Here is a 7,404-nt window from a genome sequence, read left to right as displayed (position 1 = left end):
CTCACAACTTCCCACTGTGAATACTTGGTTACAAAGACTTAGACTTTTTTTTTTTTTTGGTCGGTTGTGGGGCCTGAACTCTGGGCCTGGGCGCTGTCCCTCAACTCTTCAGCTCAAGGTTAGGGTCCTACCACTTGAGCCACAGCGCCACTAACGGCCTTTTCTGCTTATGTGGTGCTAAGGAATCGAACCCAGGGCCTCATATGCATGCAAGGCAAGCACTCTACCACTGAGCCACCTTCCCAGTCCCCTGACTTTGACTTTTTTATGCACAAACTTACGCTACTATTGTTTTGTACCTGTTAACACTGCGATCACGTGGTTTCACTGCTTTGTTTTACTTAGTCTTTTTGACATTTTCCCTCACCCCTTGGTGCTTTCCCTGAAATGCTTTTGCTTAAGGCTAGTGCACTACAACTTGAGCCACAACTCCCTTTGGCTTTTTGATGGTTAATTGGAGATAAGAGTCTCAGGGACCTTCCTGAGCTGGCTTCAACCTGGCTTTTTTTTTTTTTTTTTTAATCGTAAAGATGCTGTACAGAGGGGTTAGTTACATGGGTATGTTTCTTTCTTCTTCTTCTTTTTTTTTTTTTTTTTTGTCGGTTGTGGGGCTTGAACTCTGGGCTTGGGCGCTGTCCCAGTGCTCTTCAGCTTAAGGCAAGCGCTCTACCACTTCAACCACAATGCCACTTCTGGCTTTTTTCTTTTTGCTTATGCGGTGCTGAGGAATCGAACCCAGGGCCTCAGGCATGCAAGGCAAGCGCTCTATCACTAAGCCACCTTCCTAGCCCCCGCCCCTTTTTTTAAAGCTTTAAAAGAATTTTTTTTTTGCATGATAGAATTGTGTATGGAACCTATATCGATTTAATCAACTCTAACTAATGGGCATTCGGATTATTTCTATTTTTTTCTTCCTTTTTTTCTGTCTTTGCTGGGGCTTAATCTTTGGGCCTGGGCTCTGTCCATGCACTACTTTTGCCTCAGGCTAGTGCTCTACCACTTGAGCCACATCACTACTTCCTGAATTTTCTGTGATTAATTGGAGATCTGAGTCTCTCTGGCTTTTCTTTCTTTTTTTGGTCCGGTTATGGGGCCTGAACTCTGGGCCTGGGCACTGTCCCTCAGCTCTTCAGCTCAAGGATAGCACTCTACCACTTGAGCCACAGCGTCACTTCTGGTTTTTTATTCTTTTTGCTTATGTGGTGCTGAGGAATCGAACCCAGGGCCTCAGGCATGCAAGGCAAGCATTCTACCACTGAGCCATCTTCCCAGCCCTCGCTCCAACTTTTCTGCCTGAGCTAGCTCCAAACTGCAATCCTCATATCTTAACCCCCTGAGTAGCTAGGATTACAGGCATGAGCCACCAGTCCCAGCTATTTCTAATCTTTTCATAGGATGATTGTCAAAGTGTGTGTGTGTGTGTGTGTGTATCTATTTGTCTGTCTGTCTGTCTGTCTATCTATCTATCTATCTATCTATCTATCTATCTATCTATCTATCTATCTATCTATCTATCTGTATCTTCAGTAAATACCAGTTTAAGAATTTCTAGGGCTGGGAAGGTGGTAGAGTGCTTGCCTTGCATGCATGAGGCCCTGGGTTCGATTCCTCAGCACCACATAAGCAGAAAAAGCCAGAAGTGGCCCTATGGTTCGAGTGGTAGAGTGCTAGTCTTGAACTGAAGAGCTGAGGGACAGTGCCCAGGCTCAGAGTTCAGGCTTCATGACCAACAAAAAAAAAAAAAAAAAAGAAAGAAAAAAAGGAAGAAAAAAAAAGAATTTCTAATAATTTCTAATAAATCACTAAATTACTTCCCAAGAACTTTGTGCCTAATAGTGTATAAGATTATTTCCCCAGGGCTGGGAAGGTGGCTCAGTGGTAGAGCTCATGCCTTGCATGCCAGAGGCCCTGGGTTCGATTCCTCAGCACCACATAAGCAAAAAGAAAAAAGCTGGAAGTGGCGCTGTGGCTCAAGTGGTAGAGTGCTAGCCTTGAGCTGAAGAGCTGAGGGACAGCGCCCAGGCCCAGAGTTCAGGCCCTATGTCCGGACCCCGCTGCCCAAAAAAAAAACATTATTTCCCCATATTGTATCAAGCATTGAATTACAAAAAAATATTTTTGGGCATGGGGCTTGAACTTGGTGCCTGGACACTGTCCCTAAGATCTATTGCTCAATTTTAGTGCTCTATTATTTTGAGCTGCATCTCCACTTAACCATTTTGTGGTGGTGGTGGTGAACTGGAGATAAGAGTCTCATGGACCTTCCTGCCTGAGCTGGCTTTGAATGGCAATCTCCAAATCTCAACCTCCCTAGCAGCTAGGATTACAGGCATGAGGCACCAGCAACCAGATTGCTCCCCAATACCCCCACTTTTTTTTTTTTTTTGTCGGTCGTGGGGCTTGAACTCTGGGCCTGGGCGCTGTCCCTCAGCTCTTCAGCTCAAGGCGAGCACTCTACCACTTGAGCTACAGCGCCACTTCCGGTTTTCTGGTGGTTTATTGGAGATAGGAGTCTCACGGTCTCTCCTGCCCGGGCTGGCTTTGAACCGCGATCCTCAGATCTCAGCCTCCTGAGTAGCTAGGATTACAGGCGTGAGCCACCAGCGCCCGGCTCCCACTTTTTTTTTTTAATCAGTCATGGAGCTTTAACTCTGGGCCTGGACGCTGTCCCTCAGCTCTTCAGCTCAAGGCTAGCACTCTACCAGTTGAGTCACAGCTCCACTTCCAGTTTTCTGGTGGTTAATTGGAGATAAGAGTCTCACAGACTTTCCTGCCAGGGCTGGCTTTGAACCGGGATCCTCAGATCGCAACCTCCTGAGTAGCTAGGATTACAGGTGTGAGCCACTAGTGCCCAGCTCCTAACTTTTTATGTTGAAAATTTCTTTTAAAAATTTTTTTTAAATAATGGCTAGGAACTGGTGGCTCATATCTTTAATAAACCACCAGAAAACCGGAAGTGGTGCTGTAGCTCAAGTGGTAGAGCACTCACCTTGAGCTGAAGAGCTGAGGTACAGCGCCCAGGCCCATAGTTTAAGCTGCATGACCGACAAAAAAAAACCCTAAAAAATACATATATATAAAATTTAAAAGGTGATATAACACACACATATATATGCATGCATACACTTATATATGTATATATTAATATAGCCAATCAATATATTTTATTAATATAATTAGTATATATTTATCAATTGATCTATATAATATAGATTAATATATAATTTGTTAATTGATATAATCACACCTACTAATAGATCAATACATATAACATTATCTTAGTATATATTATATGTAATACATTAATATTATAATATAGTCAATGATATATAAGTATATTGATATATATTAATAAAGTTATACACATAATGGAACTTTGCCAATCCATCAGGAACAATATTATGTCAATTGTAGAAAAATGGATGAACCTGAAAAAATTAAGTAAGTCAGGCTCTGAGAGATAAAGGATTCATGTTTTCTCTCATATGGGGAAGTTCGATATAAATTATAAGCATACATGAAAACATATTCACAGATTGACTAAAGTAGGTATACTTAGGGGAGATTTAACAAAATGAATACCAGGAATCGGAAGCATGTTTTTTCACAGGAGGAGATCAAAGAGAAGGAAGGGCAGAGGAATGGAGAGAAGGGTGGACAAATGTAGTCAAAATATTCAGTACATATGTGAAAATGGAACCAAGTAATGAGGGTGTGGGTAGGACTAGGAGGGGGAATGCTGGAAGGTATGACACTAATCAAGATTGTTGTACTCATCGCTGGGCGCTGGTGGCTCACACCTGTAATCCTAGCTACTCAGGAGGCTGAGATCTGAGGATCGGGTTCAAAGCCAGCCCAGGCAGGAGAGACCGCGAGACTCCTATCTCCAATAAACCACCAGAAGACCGGAAGTGGTGCTGTAGCTCAAGTGGTAGAGCACTCGCTTTGAGCTGAAGAGCTGAGGGACAGCGCCCAGGCCCAGAGTTCAAGCCCCCCGACAGACAAAAAAAAAAAAAAAAGAAAGGAAAAGATTGTTGTACTCATAAACTGGTAGGTTGAATTGAAACCCCTTTGTACAACTATTTAATAAACACTGTTTTTGTGATGAACTCAGTGCTTGGGTATGATCCCAGCAGTTTTTTTGCTCAAAGTTAGCTCTACACTTGAGCTACAGCTCCATTTATGGCCTTTTGATGATTAAGTGGAAGTAGGTGTCTCCTGGACTTTCCTGCCTGGGCTGGCTTTAAACTACTATCCACAGATCTCAGTTGCCTGAATAGCTAGGATTAGAGATGTGAGCCACCAGCTCCCAGCCCAAAAACTTTTCTACAAGTTAAAAATCCCACCCATTTACATACATAAGGAATAAGGAGAGAAGTTACATATTCTGGGCTGTGGAAACTTTTTTTGTGTGTGCTAAAGATCACTTGGACGTTTATAACATCAATGATGGACCATACAGTACATACAATCCAGGTTATACTGCCACTGGCTGGAAATTCCCTACACCTTCTTGCAAGTTAGCTGAAGGTCACAGAGTTCTGTTCTGGTTTGAACTTTTAAAAAAGTTTAGCCGAGCACGGGTTACTCACACCTGTAATCCTAGCTAGTCAGGAGGCTGAGATCTGAGGATCACAGTTCAAAGCCAGCCAGGGCAGGAAAGTCTGTGAGACTCTTATCTCCAATAAACCACCAGAAAACCAGAAGTGGTGCTGTGGCTCTCCTTGAGCCTAAGAGTTGAGGGACAGCGCCCAGGCCAGAGTTCAAGCCCCATGACTGACAAAAAAAGAAAGTTTATTTTGTAATTATATAGGTGTGGCTATTCTTTAGGATTTAGAATGCCAGGCATTGGAAGGGGATGCAAAATAATGCTGCTAAGGACAACTCCTTTTTTAAATTTTTTAAATTTTTTTAATTTTATTTTTTAAATTATCTTTTTTTTTTTTTTTGGTCCAGTCGTGGGGCCTGAACTCTGGGCCCAGGCGCTGTCCCTCAGCTCTTCAGCTCAAGGCTAACGCTCCACACTTGAGCCACAGTGCCACTTCTGGCTTTTTTTCTTTTTGCTTATGTGGTGCTGAGGAATCGAACCCAGGGCCTCAGAGGCATGCAAGGCAAGCGCTCTACTACTGAGCCATCTTCCCAGCCCTTTTTAAATTATCTTTATGTAGTTGTACAAAGAAGTTCCCATTCTACAAAACAGTATATGAGTACAAAGTGTCTGACAACATTGTCACCCATCTCTCTCTCTCTCTCTTTTTTTTTTTTTTTTTTTTTGGGTCCAGTCGTGGGGCCTGAACTCTGGGCCTGGGCACTGTCCCTCAGCTCTTCAGCTCAAGGCTAGCACTCTACCACTTGAGCCACAGCGCCACTTCCGGCTTTTTTATTTTATTTTATTTTTTGCTTATGTGGTGCTGAGGAACCAAACCTAGAGCCTCATGCATGCAAGGCAAGTGCTCTACCACTGAGCCACCTTCCCAGCCCCTCACCCATCTCTCTTAATCCATCCTTTCTCTCACTTTTTTTTTAAAATTGAGATTAGGTGGTTACATAAATTTCACAGTATTGTGGAATAGTGATACTTAGAGTCACAAACACATTTTAACTTTCACAAGGCAAATTGTAAGGGCAACTCCTAATAGAGCAGGCATTGTTATAAAAGCTTGGCTTTGACGTCGGTATTGACAGGCTCCAGAATCTAACAGCTGAAGCAGTTTTTGTAATTTAAACTGTAAGCCACTCCACTTTGTCTTTTCTCTCTCTCCCTCGTCTCTTTTTTTCTCTCTCTCCCTCCCTTCCTTCCCCTTCCTTTCTTTCATTTTCCTTCTTCCCCTCCCCTGCTGTCTTCTTTTTTGTTCCTATACTGGGATTCACACTCTCCACTCAAGGATGGTGCTCTACAACTTTAACCACTCTTTCACTTCCAGCAATTGGAGATGAAAGTCTACCTGAGTTGGCTTGGAATCATTTTCCTTAGGTCTCAGCCTCCCTGATAGTTAAGATTACAGAAGTGGGTCAGTGCCTCCCTCTTTCCTTTTTCTTTCTTTCCTTTTTTGGAGGGGTGGGGGGACTGGCCTTTTACCACTTGAGTCACACCCCTGGCTGGCCCTAGTGTCATTTTCGATGGCTATAGAAAAGGAAGGATAAAATGCCTAAGTAGGAACTTTAAGATTTTTTTTCTAAAGTGAAAGTGAAATACTTAATCTGATTAGGTAATTCTCATCTCATTCTATGTTTTACTTTTTTTTTTTTTTTTTTTGCCAATCATAGGGCTTGCTCAGGGCTTGGGCACAGTGCCTGAGCTGCTTTTTGCTCAAGGCACTCTACCACTTGAACCACAGCAACACTTCCACCTTTTACTGTTTATGTGATACTGAGGAATCGAACCCAGGGCCTCATGTATGCTAGGCAAGCACTCTACCACTAAGCCACATTCCCAGCCCCATATTTTTATTTTTGTACTGAAACTGGGGCTTGAACTCAGGTGCTGTCCCTGAAGTTTTTCTGCCCAAGGCTGGCACTCTACTACTTGAGTCACAGCTCCACTTCTTTCTTTTCTTTGGTCTGTTGTGGGGCTTGAACTCTGGGCCTGGGCGCTGTACCTCAACTCTTAAGCTCAAGGCAAGCACTCCACCATTTGGGCCACAGCACCACTTCCAGTTTTCTGGTAGTTAATTGGAGATAAGAGTCTCATGGACTTTCCTGCCTGGGCTGGCTTTGAACTGCGACCCACAGATCTCAGCCTCCTGAGTAGCTAGGATTATAGGTGTGAGCCACCAGTGCACTGCTTCACTTGTGACTTTCTTGGTGGTTAACTGAAGATAAGATTCTCATGGACTCCAATACTTTTTGGTGGCTAATTGGACTTTCCTGCCCAGGAGAAGTTTGAAGTGTGATCCTCAGATCTTAGCCTCCTGAGTAGCTAGGATAGCAGATGTGAGCTACCAGTATCTTGTCTCATTCTGTCTTATAAAGGTCTAATATGTTGTATTTCCCATTAACAGCAGCAAGGAAGAGAGGGAAAATTTACTATTACTTGACTTACGTAACTGTAATCCCACTGCACATCACCTGTATGGTAACCATAAAGAAATAAAAAATAAAAGAACGATAACAACCCCTTACTAAAACCCACAGTGGGAAGGTTTTCAGTGCCAATTTCAAATACAGTCGACAGCTTTCCAAAAGCAATCTTAGGTGGTCTCCCAGCACGTCTGCCCAGGAAAGCACTCAACCGTGTTCCTCCTCTGGCGTTATGTGCACATGGCTCCCAGGCCCCAGCACTGCTGGTAGCGCGGGAAGGAAAGGGGACTGGGCAGGCGAGGAGACCAGTTCTCTCGGAGGGGCGGGGCCTCGGCGGCGAGGGCGGGGCCTCCGAATTCCCGCTAGTGCCAGCTTCCAGGCCTC

The sequence above is a fragment of the Dipodomys merriami genome, unplaced genomic scaffold (genome assembly GCF_024711535.1).
Source record: "Dipodomys merriami isolate MVZ:Mamm:240054 unplaced genomic scaffold, mDipMer1.0.p SCAF_89, whole genome shotgun sequence".
In the NCBI taxonomy this organism is placed as follows: domain Eukaryota; kingdom Metazoa; phylum Chordata; class Mammalia; order Rodentia; family Heteromyidae; genus Dipodomys; species Dipodomys merriami.
The sequence above is the reverse complement of the archived record's forward strand: the minus strand, read 5'-3'. Positions refer to the sequence as shown.